Genomic DNA, 15,386 nt, shown 5'->3' with positions numbered 1-15,386 from the left:
AAGGGTTAGGGTTGGCATTTCCTGAATGTGCATCATACTCAGGAAAATATCTTAATTATTCTTCAGTTTTTGTATTTTGCCGTAAGTGTATGAAAAAAAAAAATCTGCACTCAAGCGGTCACATGACCTGCACTTATGACTGTGGCTACTGCACTGAAATTGCCACAAAACTCAGCACTGTTGCTGTGGGCAATATGTGATTTACACAGTCTTCAACAATGTCTGCCATTTTTGCAGTGGATCTACCACTGCAAGGGGAGAAATGCGCAAAAAGCTACTGTAAGAATCCACAGCAGCTCAGTTTTTGTCTTTTTAGCAAGACTTTGTAAACAACCCAGACCTCCCAGCACAAGGTCTAGATAGCATAACATTACTTCAATGGACATATGTGCTTTAATTCGGTCACTAGGGTTGGAACTACAGATGGGTATAGTTAAGATTTTAACGGTACTACTACTCTTACTGATACTGCTTATCGATCCGGTACTTTAACAGTACTCTTATAGATACTTTTTGAGGGAGAAACGTGAACAAACACAACATTTGTCACATTTGTGACAACGGGCTGTGTTTGCATCAACTCTAGTAAAGTAGCACCACACTTTGCACAGTTTGGTTCTCTCTGCCATCGTTATCTATCTGAAGGTAGGCTATGAGCTTGAGTTGGTGTGTGCGCTGCACTGTCTTGTGTGTGTGTGTGTGTGTCTCACTGGAACAACAGCCCCGCCCCCCTGCCCTCCGCAGCAGGCAGGCAGAGAGAGAGAGAGAGACAGATCTGTCGTCTTCTGTGAGAATAGCGAAAATATATCATACACAGACGGATATTTGACGGAGTTGGTTAAATAAATGTGCAAGATAACGTTTATCTAGCCGAGAAAAAAAAAGTCCAGTACCGATAGCAGAACCGTTAAGGTCGGAGCTTATTGATACTGCGGTCTTGAATAATGTAGCCCCGGCGCCCATTCAATACCGGGGCTTGGTACCCATCCCTAGTTGGAACATGCCATTTGTCCACAACATACACAATAATTGATATAATTGTGCATTCTCTGAGCTCTTTTCTCAGGCAGCCAACGCTGGTATAAATTGTATGTTCCCAATATAAATTACCAACAATTTGAACATTTCTTTTTACACATGTAACATGTTGTAGCTGCAAAATAATTTTACAAAAAAAAAAAAAAATCAAGATTTTCTTTTACTTTATTAAGTTTTTTCCATACCAACAATATATGATTAAACATCTGTACCCTCATCAGTATCAGTGTTTTACTGATCCAAATTTTAAAGTACAAGCTTAAATGTGCCATGGGCACTTCCAACATTTGTCGAATTCCAAAAATGACAAAATTTGGCACAAATCTTTTTGAGCTAAGCACAAAATGGCCTTGCTGTCTCACATGGCCTTGCAACCTCCAGTAATAGACTGCAAAGTGAGTGGTCCAGCTGGTTTTTGTTTATTGGCTCCCAAACCATGCCTAAATGTGACTGCCAAAGAAAAATCCCTAACAAACGGTTCACTAAAACACAAGTTCATGACATTACAGAAAAAAAACACCCTTGGGTCCAAACACAAAGTGGTTTTCCTTTTCAGAAAATTTGGGCCACTGTGGGCCAGCATATATTTAGGGAGGTGACGCAGGGATGCTAACCTCCACTTAAAGTAGCACACCAGCAGGCACTCTGTCCCCTGCCCTCAGTGTGTGGCTCTACAGTACCACCAGTTTCCCTCAGTTCAGTCCAGTCTTTATGCATTTCGAGCTGCTGGCTCTGACGTACTTGCTGAATTTCATTACAGCATGCTATTACGTGAGCAAGCTGATGGGCTGGCCTCAGGATGAGAAGGCCAATCAATACAGTCAGTATCTGCCCCCTCTAATCTCTGTCGCCTGTGTTAGCCCTGCTATCTGTAATAGATCTTAAGGATTAGGAGGGCCCTTCTTAAGACACTTCACTTTGCTGAGAACTGGCCAGCCAGCAGGACCCATGGGGGCCGGGGCCAGGCCCAGTCATGCTGATCCAGCGCGAGCCGCATGGGGAGTGCCAGTGGGGTGGTGAGAGCGACACACTCACAAAAAACAGAGGAGAAGCAGTGGCATGGCTAAAAACGAGGGTAGGGGTGGGAGAAGTAGAAATAGGGGGCTGTCACAGGGGAGCGAGGTGAAAAAGGCAACAGAGCAGCTATGACATCGAGAGATTGATAGAGACAGGCAAAGAAGAGAGAAAAGGACAGTGGAGTGGGAAAGATGGTGGGTAAATGGAGAGAGCAAGGCGAAGAAGGTAAGGGAGCACAGGATGAAAAAAGAAGGAGAGAGAGGGAGATAAGCAGAGAGGAGGATAAGCACTAGGCCAGGAAAGGCGAGAGCCCATGTAATTTCTATAATCCTCCTGGCATTTATACTTTCACCAGACAGATAATGAAAATGAAAAATAAAATGGAAAACTTCCCCTCTCAGACTGGGCACAGGATTTTTTTTTTTTAATCTGTTGCACTGCTCAACTTTTTGCTTTTTTATTTTTCTCCTTGCCTCAGTGTGTTTGCTGAGTTGACAGAATTGTCAATGTGTTATTACTTAATGTCAAGGTAGATGTAAGTCACTAAGATAGATAGATAGATAGATAGATAGATAGATAGATAGATAGATAGATAGATAAATAGATAAATAGATAAACAGATAAATAGATTGATTGACGGATTGATTGATTGATTGATTGATTGATTGATTGATTGATGAACTACATTTATCTGAAAGTAATAGTTGCTTTGCAAGATTTAACAGACTACATATAAATTCTATTCAACATTATATAAAGTCATTAAAATTCACTTCACTTTGACCATCGACAAGATAAAAATGCTGCTTACCATTTAATGCATTAGCAACTATCCAACAGAATAATACAACACTCTCACAGGGGCCGCTCTGTTGCTTAACAAGTGCTTTTTCATTCTCAAAGTACACTTTAATGCTAATATATTTGTACTTATGTAAAATTAGGAATAAATGACAGAGTATTCATACAGGGGTATTAAAACCTCTGTTCTACCACAACTAGACAGATGTGTGGTTTTTGTTTTTTTTTTTAACTCTACAACAAATACTTTTTATATGAATTGTAGCAGTGTGTGTAAAGATTCTCTCTTTCACCCTCTCCGCGCGCACACACACACAGACAGGAGATTGAACTGAAGTAATTGTGAGCAAGCTGGAGGGCAAGAGCCATGTCCAATTGTTTATAATGTGCATGGCATGAGAAAGCGGCTTCGATACACTTGTAAATCAGGACAGACAGCAGCAAGCCAATTAGAAAGATGTCACTGTTCATAGCCTACAATCCATGTTAGTGTTGCTTATGCTTGTCAGGATGATGAGACTTCACGGCAGAAACCAGTGCCCCAGTCATTCCGAGTCACTCACCAAACATCATTCTCCACAGAGGAAACATGTTGTTTACAGAGATAATCTTTACATGAAAAAGTGTGTTGAAACTTAAAGGTCATGAAGACCACTCCTAGCTACTATTTTGGTTCTGTAGTTTACTTTTAACAGACATAGACTTTCACAGGAGCAAGCTGTGTTCACAGTGAGGAGTTTTATATGTAAAATTCTCATGAGGATTTAAAAGCGGTTGTATGCTGCACCGACAGATACAAAAAGGGCTCCTCCCTCTTGAGTGAAATATTAAGATGAAAGAAAATTGCAGTGCTTTCTAGGTGGTGCACAAAGCACCTCACTCTCATCTACAGCTCCTTCTGGACTCAAACAAACCTGTCCCCTTTTTCTAAGCACATCACAATTAACCTCAAGTACAACCAGGTCAGAACGAAGTCATTCCAGTCATTTTCAGTCATTTCTACAACTCTGATGATGCCACTGCCCCTAATTCTTCCTGAAAACTCACTCTGTGATTGGCTGAACCAACAGCCAGATTAATGTTTTCATAGAGCCCTAGGCGAACTAATGTAATTGCAAAAAGGAAATGCACAAAAGCCAAATGTACTAATCACCACCACATCCCAGTATTATGTTACCTCCAAGGATGTGTATGATCAAGAGAACATGAGGAAAAACTCTGTTTATCAGTGTTGAATTGTGTTTGTTACGTTATAGTCCTTGAAAGTCCTCCACAACTTTAGCCTCTGTATTGCAAGTTTATTTAGTATGGGTTAATTTTCAAGGCAGTTTAATTGATTTTTCCTATTCAGTATGATCTAAATTAACTGTATGTGAGACAGCAAATGCATGTAGAACAAATACGCAGTTCAAAATAATCTATCAGAACTTCACAAGCTCTCACCAGCTGTCACAGTTTGCTACTTTATTTTTCAGGTAACTTCTTTGAATTTCACCAAGCCTGTGCAGGTCACTGTTAGCGTGGTTATAACAACCCCAGCAGCCCTACAAGCATCTGTCGCAAATATTTCACTACCAACCAGAGGTGCACTGTCAGGAGAGGCAAACCAGGCAAATGCTTAGGGAACCAAGGGGATGGTCCCTCATGTTGGCACAGTTTGCAATGACATCTATAAACCCCCTTAAACCTCCCATAAAGACACTGCTATTGCCCCAAATCCCCCCTAAGTTGGGCCCCCTGGTGATTTGTGCTTTAGCTAGTATATACCCATTGCCTGCATGAGAGGCATTCAGGGAACATCTGTAAATTTTTGTTATTCGATGGGCTTCAGGATCAATCTAGGATCACCACTGCTTCCAACTGGACCTTTTTACAAGGTACAAGCTGTGTTTACAAGACTACCTGCTCCCACAAATTTTGGGAATTGGGCTGTTTGCTGTACATGTATAATGTGGGACAAACAACACTATGTGCAGAAGAACTGCCAATGACAGAACAGGTTGAAATAACATGAACAGGAGAATTAAACCATTTTGACACTAAAATGAGCATGAGTTGGGGCATCGTGTGGCGTAGTGGTCTAAGTAGGCGCCCCATGTGTAGAGGCTACAGTCCTCGCTGCAGTTGGCCCCGGTTCGAGTCCCATATCGGATGGCCTTTGCTGCATGTCATTCCCCCTCTCTCTGCCTCCCCATTTCCTGTCTCTCTACTGTACTATCAAATAAAGGCATAAAAAGCCCAAAAAACATACTTAAAAAAAAGAGCGTGAGTTAGCAGGTTTTTTACACATAGGTAAAAAAGGAAATTGACCTCCTTTCACACTGCCATACAGGTTTGCCTTTCTGTTCACACTGAGAGGACACACAACTGCAGGTAGCAACGTCATTGCATGCACCTACGGAGCACACACATACACAGATTCAAAGAGTAAGCTGCTCGCTGCCGTGCAGACTGACAAAATGCATCCGTCTCATCCCATCCCCAGGTTGGTGCTGTGTGTCGGAGCCTCTGTGTGAAACTCTACTTTCAGTGATTGTGTGTTTTTTAAAACTTATTTCGGAGCTCTGCTCTCTCTTGTATCCCTGATCGCAGCACTCACTCAGCAGAAGGTGAAGCCGCAGTGTTCCTGGTTTAAAAGCACCATGCTAGGTAGGTGACAGGTCTGTTTACAGTGTTAGTGTGCTCTGAAAGACGACACAGCACCTGGGTGTCATGTTTACATCTCTGCCACTCGGAGCTGGAGCTGATAAATAACGTGATAAATAATGTGTAACCTACACTACTGTTCATAAGTTTTAGAACACCCCATTTTTCTAGCTGTAATTTAAATTTATAAAGTATAAACAGTGTTTCTGATATTAAAGCATAGAAAAAATAAACAGCTGGAGATTTTAAAAACAAGGAATCATGGGATCTTCTTGTTGAACTAAATTCAACCTAAACTTTTGACTCATCCAGCAGCCAAACACACAAGTGGCGTTCTTTCTACAATGAAATATTTTCAGAAAGTTCCTGCAAATGTGTTGCTCTTGCAGTTTGCTTTTCTTTCACCTTTCACCAGCCAGGTTTAAGTCTGGAGACTGTGCGGGCATGTCATCATTTGAAGCCACCGTCTGGTGCTTTTCTTCTAAAGTTTTGAGTCATTATCTGGCTATAGGATCCTTTGTCTTCCTTTGTTACTCGCATTTTTGTCAAAATTTGTCAAATTAGCAATATACAGTACTACAGTATAGTCTTGTCCTAATAATACATCATAGAGTGTGTTAACACAGTTTCCTCCAACAATGCTTTTGTACAGACAGAGGGTTTGTAAGTCATCAACAAAAGTTGGGACACCTGTAGGAGGTGGTTGCATTAACTTTCAAGGCTTCATTTACTTTCATTTCTGCATGAAAGCGCTAAGTTAACCAGTTTCTTAAAAGACCTGTTCTCTGTTAAATTTATATGATTTTTTTTTTTTGGGGGGCGTCGAGTGGCGCAGTGGGTTGAGCAGGCGCCCCATATGTAGAGGCTACAGTCCTCTCTGCAGCAGGCCCCGGTTCGAATCCCGCATCGGACGGTCCTTTACTGCATGTCATTCCCCCTCTCTCTGCCTCCCCAATTGCCTGTCTCTCTCTACTATCCTGTCCAATAAAGGCACAAAAGCCCAAAAAAATATACTTAAAAAAAAATTTATATGATTTTTCAATTCACGGTAACCTAAACTTCTTTTGTTTTTACAGTGGGGAGTTTCCAGTGTACTTTTGTGTCACATAAGGTTATTCACTGGACTTGAACTGCTTAAATTTCAATAAAAACTTTACAAATGTGGGTGTTCTAAAACCTTTGATCGGTAGCATAAGCATAATTAGATGATGTTGATCAGTGGAGATCAGGTGCCAGTGCTTGGTCTATGTCAGTGAGGGCCTGGTTCTGTCACTAAAAGGACTGACAGAGGGCTTTTGAATGGCTTTTCTCCTGGATCCAGTTTTGCTGTCGCAGCACAATGTAACTATCTGTGCCTTTACAGCTGTCCAAATTCATTCTCACTGCTCACACAGCGCTCAAAGCACAGAACATTTCTGCTCAGTTTATCCAGGAAGCAGAAAGGAAAGGACCGTAGCAAGATGTTCAAATATACGTAAGTCTATGGTTGAAGTTCCACACTACAATCATGGACTTAAAATAATTTACTGCTGTAGGTCTCTAAATATTTGCCACACCATTTTGTCGCTTAAAAGTATGAAAGTAATGGGGGTACTTGAACAAATTTTAGGCTCCATTTAAGGATTTGCTTCTGTATTCAAATTGAAACAACATCTTCCCTATTATAGGCTTGTAGAATTCATTTTATTTCTGCCTGCATTCCCTCCAATTTCTAAATCTGATCTGAGGTGCCGGCATGTTACTCATATGTCCTACATTAGTCTCAAATGGCAAAATGTTCAGTGCAGATTTGTCAAATAACCTGGTCTGCATCCTCTATACAAAACATTTGATAACATATGCTTTACAGATGAAATAACAGAGAAAGAGCACATAAAAGAGACAGTTAATAAAAACAAGTACAAAGTGTACAATTGGACAAGTGCACAAACCACTAGTAACACAATGTTATGAAATTGATTAAAGGTCAGGGAAAACAATTGAGTTTTACGATGCCTTTTCTCTGTGCCTTTGTAGAAAGCTGCTCAAAAATCAAAGAGCAGCATCTGCTAAAGACCAGAGAAATTAAGTCAAAGTCTCTCTTGGGGAAGTCAAGTATGTTTTCCAAATCCCCAGTTCCTGGCATGATGCCTAATGAACATGGTTTCCGACGTAGTCAACAGTAAACCAATATTACTTTTACAAGATTGCATGATTTTAAAGCATCTTAATTTAGTTGGTAATTTTCAGCATGGCATGCTTTTAAATTATCAGCACCCTAGTACATTAACATTAGTTGGTTTAAACTGTACATATTAAGGTTTCTGGTGCTCATAAGCAGCTGAAGAGACATTTCACAGCAGGCATTCATTGTTTTTCCCACCGCAGTGGGTTGAATGCACAGAGAATGACGCCTTTGCCACTGTGGATTATTAAAAAACGCAGCATTAACTTTTGTACTACAATTTTACCCATAAATATCTTGTTTAATTAAGGAAAAGTAACCTATGACATGGTGCTTTCTAAAGCCAAACATTTATCATAAGCCAACGGAATGAGGATGACACAACAGTACAAACATTTCAATGAACCCAACAAAGCATAAAGTTTAGAGAAGACACCGGTGGGTCCTCCCTGCTGAAAGGAGCAGTCAGGCAAGCTAAGGCTTAGTGAAAAGTGACAGTAGCAACCACATCTGGATCTCTTGTCTCCCTAAGTGGTTATACTTTACATAAACTCCCTCAAAATAATGTTGAAATACAGCCAGAGCTTTAAAGCATGTTTTATATGCTCATGATGTCAAAAGACTGACTTTAGTTTTAAAAGCAGACCTTTATGATTTCCTTTACTTGGAATACTTGAAATAATGTAATAGTGTGGAGTGGAGTCCATTTGAAATAACTGTCCTTTAAAGCCTCAATCTGCGTTTGATGCAAATGATTGAGGACGGTGATCGCTGTAAATTAACTATTCAATCTCCATATGACGGTATAAGTATGAAGCATAGAGTGAAGATGGATGCGTAAAAGCTGACAAATGAGCAGGATAATAATAGAGGTGTGTAAGTACAGTAAGTGTGTCTTCCATTGATTTTTACATACACCTTAACTTAGGTACTGCAGGGTTTTTCCTGACCGAAAATTAGGCGGGGGTGGTACTAAGCTATACGCCCGGGATGGGGCGGGAAAAAAAAAAAAAAAATATACACAATGGGATGTAACGTTAATTTAGAGGAAACTTTTCAAGAACCTGTGTGTGCTTTGATGTAAAAGAGATAATATTTCTCTGTAGGGTTGACACCTTTTACATGAAAGAAGGTGGCAACTGGTTTGGTTTTACTTGACATTACATTATTCACAGCACTTTGAGGACATAACATGAACGAAAATATGGGACAAATTGCGTCCCGTATTGATTCAAATCCACCGAATGCCTAGAAAACAAGTACTAGAATCATTTTATTTTCAAATACGGGATGGGTGGCTGGGCGGCGGTGTACAAACCCTGTACTGTACATAGAATAGAAACATGGTTGTGATGCCTTCCTGGCACTGACAACAGTTGTATGCAAGTTTTCCACATCAGACATGTTTTACTTTTAGTAACAATGTCCAACTACAGTCAGGTGAACTTTTGATCTCATACTCATAGTGTCACAATGCTAGCAAATAGGCCACATTAACATTACTTTAACAGTTTGTGGGGTGAATTTGTTTGCCATCTTACCAGGAGCTGGATGGGTGGGTTGATCATCAGTTTCATCTGGTCTGAGATGTGGTAGGTTGGTGCAAAAGAGCCAAAAGAGGATGAACACTCCTTCCAGTAACTCCAAAGCGGTCTTATTTCCATGCCAGATGTTCATAAAAGGGTAGCTGACCACTGGTTAACCTGCATTTAAAAATCATGTTTTGTTCAACATTAGAGGGTGAGCGAATTCCGTAACCACACTGTACTGTCAGGACATCTAAAGCTCTGCTGGGTGCAGTCAGCAGGAGTAAAACAGCTGCAGATGGTCAAGAAATACCCCAAACTGAAGGCTACCGGCCTGTTTATCCACGTCTGGTCTTCTACATCTACATGTCACAGGCTCACAGTGAAATACTTGGTTGATATTATCGTCTGGCATTCACCCAGCCAGCATCAACTCTGCTAATGCTCTTGACTGTGAACATGGCTGTAATCACCTGAACTTATAGTTCTGCTCTAAACTTCACTTTAAACACTGAATACACAATTGCAGAAAACATTTACATATGTACTATGTACCTAAACACAGTACTATTTATTATGCTATGGTACAAAAATCCAATAAACGTATACAAAATTTAAACACATTTTCACACCTGTATTAGTAAAACTATGTTTAGCACCACTCCTCAATAATTACTTTGCTGTTTGAAAACGTTGCATTACCCTTGTAACTGCATTACCTGTTTAGTTAGCTCAAATGCTTGCTAATCTTTGCTTGTTGACAGGTTTTCTAGCAGTATCGTTTAACTTTTACTCTGTCTCTTATACACAAAACACTGTTTAAAGTGCTGAGGTTGGTCTGCTTTGATTTAACATTTTACCCTGCTCTAACTGACCATTAATGATAGATGTTGGCACTTTTACTAGCCTGTGAATTACTTATGCTAACTTCTAAAGCTAATCCCTCATGCTAATTGCTAACGCTTCCAGCACATAAACGCATCCCAGTCTTGCACTTCAACTCAAACTTCACTGTATTATCCGCACCTAAAATACATATTGATCGTGTTTACTGACGTTTATGCTCTATTTTTATACTGTGTGTTGTCACCCAAACAATCACTTTATATAACTCTTACCTGGGCAAAACATATTCATGATAATAGCAACTCTATTCTTATCAACTTTGCTATCGCTATTTACCGAGAAACAGGCTCGAGGCGGCGAGGGATGCGCACTGATACAGCTGAGCTCAGACCGCCATCTGTTGACATTTTTTATATTACCACTGACACACACGTGACATGCACGTACAGCATAATACAGGTAAACTATAGAACATAATATGAAAGGGTAAAAACACTCATGTGAATAGGAGCCCAGACAGTGCGTGTAAATATATTTACAACCTAAAACCCTAAAAACTAAATGGTTCCTGAAACATATATCCCATCAGTTCAAACATCAATCCAATAGGCAACATACACAATCATAGATATATGGTGTGTGCAAATAACAGCACCATTTCTGAAGTTCACAGCTGTTCAGGCTGTACAAGTTTAAATATATTTTAGTAGAAACTGCTGCGTTAAGCTCTTTTTAAAACAGACCCAGAGAATGACATTTTTATAGTGTTATGAAGCTCATTCCACACCTGTTTAATTTTGTTACTAGTCATTTTGAAGACCTACGTGATGTTTTGCCATAGATTAAACAGCAGCACCGAACAATATACACAAGCAGAGCTGAAATGATTAGTAAATTTAGTAAAATTAGTGGATTAATCAATTAGCTGATTGCGAGAAAAATTAATCTGCAACTATTTTGTCTTTTTTTAAGCAAAGACACCAAACGTGTCATGGTTCCGGACACTGAAATGTGAAGATTATACTTTTATAGGTTACTTTAACTGAAGTAACATTTTCATGTCAGGATTTTTACTTGTAACAAACTATTTTTACACTGTGTTTTTAGCGCTTTTGTCTAAGGAAAGGATATGTTGGTTTGCTGAACCAGTCCTAACATTATACTGTATTGTTCATCAAGAACATTGTGCATTTCGTCCACTAATACATTATGGGGCACATACATATCTTAAAAGAAAAGATGCAATGTTTGTATGTGGTGACTTTGGAGTAAAGTAATGTAAAGAGTAATGTAACTAATTACTAATTTTGAGTAATTAGTGAAAACTTTACTTTTTCAATAAGTAATAATGAAAAATTAATAACATCTGTAGAAACCTACCCAACACTGTATGATCTGTACTGGTCCCTTATAAATATATTTTAAAAAATTAAAAAAAAAAAATAATAATAATAATGATAATAAATAAAAAATAAAAATTTGGTTTCAGGTGGAGCTAACAACCGCAGTGTTTTCTTGTACACGATTTCATAAGCAATTACCACAAGGTTTATCTCTCTTTTACCATGTGTCTTACTTTATTCTATCATTCCACCTCCCTCATTCCTCCCTTCCCTTCTGAATGGGAGTGGATCAATGAGTTTGGCAGTGCACAAATTATACAGCCACACAGGCATACAAAAAGCTGACAGAGGCCAGGACAGAGTGTGTGCTGGTCTCTGCTAACACAAAAACCCATTCAACCTCTGAGGGCAGATTCAGCTGTGCTGGGGTGGTGCCAGGGGGATGTGCATCTTTGCTTAATGTTTTCTGTCGATGGAGCAGAAACATAGTTTGTTTTAGGCCTGTCATGGCCTGTTGGGGGTTTGCTCGATGGTGAAATGCCCTAATACATATTGATAATGATACACTGATGGTAATGGTAATAAACCACCTTTGTCATGGTACTCAGGCATAAGAGAGTAGAATGGATTAGCCCAGGTATTATTTTCCCTTTCTTGGCCATATTTCACAGCTGCTCTGTGAAACACCAAGCCAGGCTCATTGCATATTCTGCAAAGCACATAGCATATGGTGTTGTATTAAAAATTTGGAGGTAAATCCAGAGTTATGAAGCAGTTGAAGCAGCACTTGGAGGCCCAATGCAGCAAAACACCCTAATGTCAGTCACTAATCTAGTTGCAGGTGTTCAGAGAAGCAGAGCTCAATTAAACCAAATTGGCGTTCACACAGTTATTCAAATTAGTTTAGAATCAAACACTCACAACCAAATATGCTTACCTGGGCAGAATCATCCTCTTCCCTTCAACTCCTTCCCTGCCTCACCCCCCCGTACTAAGACACTGTCAGGATGGGAGGAGCTGAAATAAAAATGAATTTACATTTAAATCAACTTGGAAGCTGAACAAAAATGCGATCTGGGTCTATGCTTTTCCCACTGCCTTAATCAAAGTTTTGACGTGATGACACACGCCCCGTGAGAAGTTGCCAGGCCTGTATCTCAAGAGAGAACCAAGGTAATAAGTTATTAATGTACTGCCCACGCTGCAATTAAGCACCAATTAAAACCACAGGTTGTGTGTCTGAAATATTACCAGACTCAAACCTTTTAGAACTCTCTCTGGCTTCCAGCTCATTTATAACTGAGTCTCATAAACTACATGTCATTTCCTGATTATAGTGCAGAAGATTGAAAAGTAGCTGTGTTTGGGTCTCACAAAAAAACCCATTAGAAGAGAACGTCAAGTGGCATTTTCCTATTTTTGGAAATTATTTGTCCTTCAGTATAAAAATTTCTCAGTAAAATGAACCACGATTACTGACTGAACATTTCAGCCATTTCATGAATCTGTCATTCCTCCTGTACAATCTACAAGTGGTACTATATTGCCATTCGTGATCATATCTTTATTCACTGTGTGTGTATCTGATCTGGGTGACGAATTACTGCATGCAAGGTATAAATAAATAAAGTTGTATTAGATTAGATAAAATCCAGATTTGCTGTAGCAGATGTGGTACTTGTGGCAAATTTAGAATTTAAATGACACAGGCATCACTGAATGTACAGTATCTTACTGTGGTGTTATAGGTGTGATATAGGCTAAGCTGAAGTATGTAGAAAACATGCACATGCATGATAGCTTTTTTAACTATAGCTGAGGCCGACAAAGTGCACAGCCATGTTTGACGACGTACAGCTGAGTCAGTCAACTTGAATCAGAAATGTAAGCCTCAGTTTTTATTTTTTAGTCCTCCATAATATTTAACCTGCATTCACATTTTCTTTCCCTTCTGCCATACCTTTTTTTTCCCTTTCTATTTTGATTTCTCTTAATGTCCTCCTGCCTGCATCCCTCTCTCCTTATCACATTCCCTGGCCCAGTGGAGAGGAAGATCAGTCAAACTATTCCATTCACTTCATATCAAATCAGGCCCATTCTCCCTCCAGGTCATCTCTCTCCCTCTGTCTCTATCTCTCTGTCTTCTCCCCCATATCTTATATAGCGTCTCTGGTGGACTAAAAGCAGATCAGTCAATCACTCCAGTACATCCCCTTCCCATCCAATCTGACTATTTCTCTCTTGATATTATCTTCATCTCGCCCTCTCTTGCTCTGTCCGTGTGAATGTGTGTGTGCATTAGTTCCTGCCTGTCTGTCTGTCTCTTTGTGTGGCTTTCTCTGTCTCTCTGGTCCAGTAGATAGGGATCAGTCAAATCCAGTGGGATATGAACAGCATGTTAACACAGCCCAAAGCATCCATGGGAAACGTGGCCAGGGATGGAAGGCCAGTTGAGGCTAAGTGTGCCCGCCACTGTCAGCAAGAGGGAGAAAACGGCCTGGTGATCCACTCGGTCGGAAACTCACACCTGAGGTTGCTGACAAATTTGGAGGAAATTAAGGCCAGTGGGGCAGTTGTGACAAAAGAAAGGTAAAGTGACATTTAATGAAAGTGTGCTGGCTGTCCTTACTTTCCTAAAAACTTCTGTTAAACAAACTTCTGCTGCCAAGAGTGTTAGCGGCCTTAACAAGAGTTCCAGGAGGACTATGACCTTCCACGCAAGGCAAAAATAAATTAAAGTTGAATTTGACTGAATAGAACTGAGAAATGAATTTCAAAGAGCATATGATGAAAAAACAGACTTTTTCCACAAGGTGTGGAGATACAGGAAAGTGTGATCACGTGACATTATCAAAAAACTTTTCTTCTGAGATGACTGGAAAGAAAATGCCTGGATAGTTACATCCTTGTATTTGTAAGATGAGTGTAATAACTTACAGAAATATGTTGCAATTATGCAGCGCAGTAAAAAAGTTTAAAAACAACTCCTCTGGAGCACAACCATGTAAACAACCTCTAATTTATTATTTAGCTCAGAGATGTGGTTCATCGCACATGAAAAGGCTTAAAGGTAACACATGATATTGAGAACTAATCTTTTAGTCACTTTGCTTTAGATCTTTTGCTTAAAGAGCAGTGGGGTTGTTGTGTGTTCTGCCTATGACATTGCATCATTACGCAGTTTCTATCTCGTATCTATATCCCGCTTTACGTAGAAACTTTGGACTCCAACCAGCTTTACTGATGAAACGCCTCCAGGGGAACATTAATGAGCAATTTTCTGATAGTACAAACTCATTTCCCTTTCAGTTAACATAATACCAGCAGTTCAGTCTGTGAATATAGACCTTGTTGCATTTTCTCAGTTAAATGTGTACAAAGAGGAGACCTTTGTTGTTTAACAAATTGCTTAAACTTAGGCATCGAAAATGGACTGAGACAATGATGTAAGTGTTGACTACTTAGTTTGCTGTAGTTTAATTTTTTTCATGGTATTCATAGTTGAAAGTATTGATTCCATTGCCTGCACTTGATGTGTCACTTGCCACCAGTTCTTACCTCTGTTCTGTAGGAATCACTTTCAAAATGAGCACTTTTGGTGAAATGAAGTTTGATGTTACCAATCTTTGCAATGGCCACTGTTTTCAGTGCATTTCATTATATATATATATATATATATATATATATATAGACTAGTTTGGAACATACCATTCACTTTTTCAAGCTGACTTCTGACAACGAGCTTGTTAACTGATGAAGGCGTCAAGTGAGGTCACATGATACTAATGCATCACTGAGGTTGCATTAAAATTTTGTTCCTGGTCCACATTGAATTGTGTTTTGGTCTGGAACAGTGTGCTTTAGACTTTGCTTTTGATTCCTCAGATGTAGCTTTTCCAGGATTCAGTTTTTTTCACACTCCCATCCTACACATGCATACAACACACGACTGGTGTGACTAACCAATCACAAAGATCAAATATAATATCTACAGGTAAATCAAAT

Source organism: Seriola dumerili, unplaced genomic scaffold, assembly GCF_002260705.1.
Source record: "Seriola dumerili isolate Sdu_G_001 unplaced genomic scaffold, Sdu_1.0 BDQW01004171.1, whole genome shotgun sequence".
Classification (NCBI taxonomy): domain Eukaryota; kingdom Metazoa; phylum Chordata; class Actinopteri; order Carangiformes; family Carangidae; genus Seriola; species Seriola dumerili.
This window is presented reverse-complemented; position numbering follows the sequence as displayed.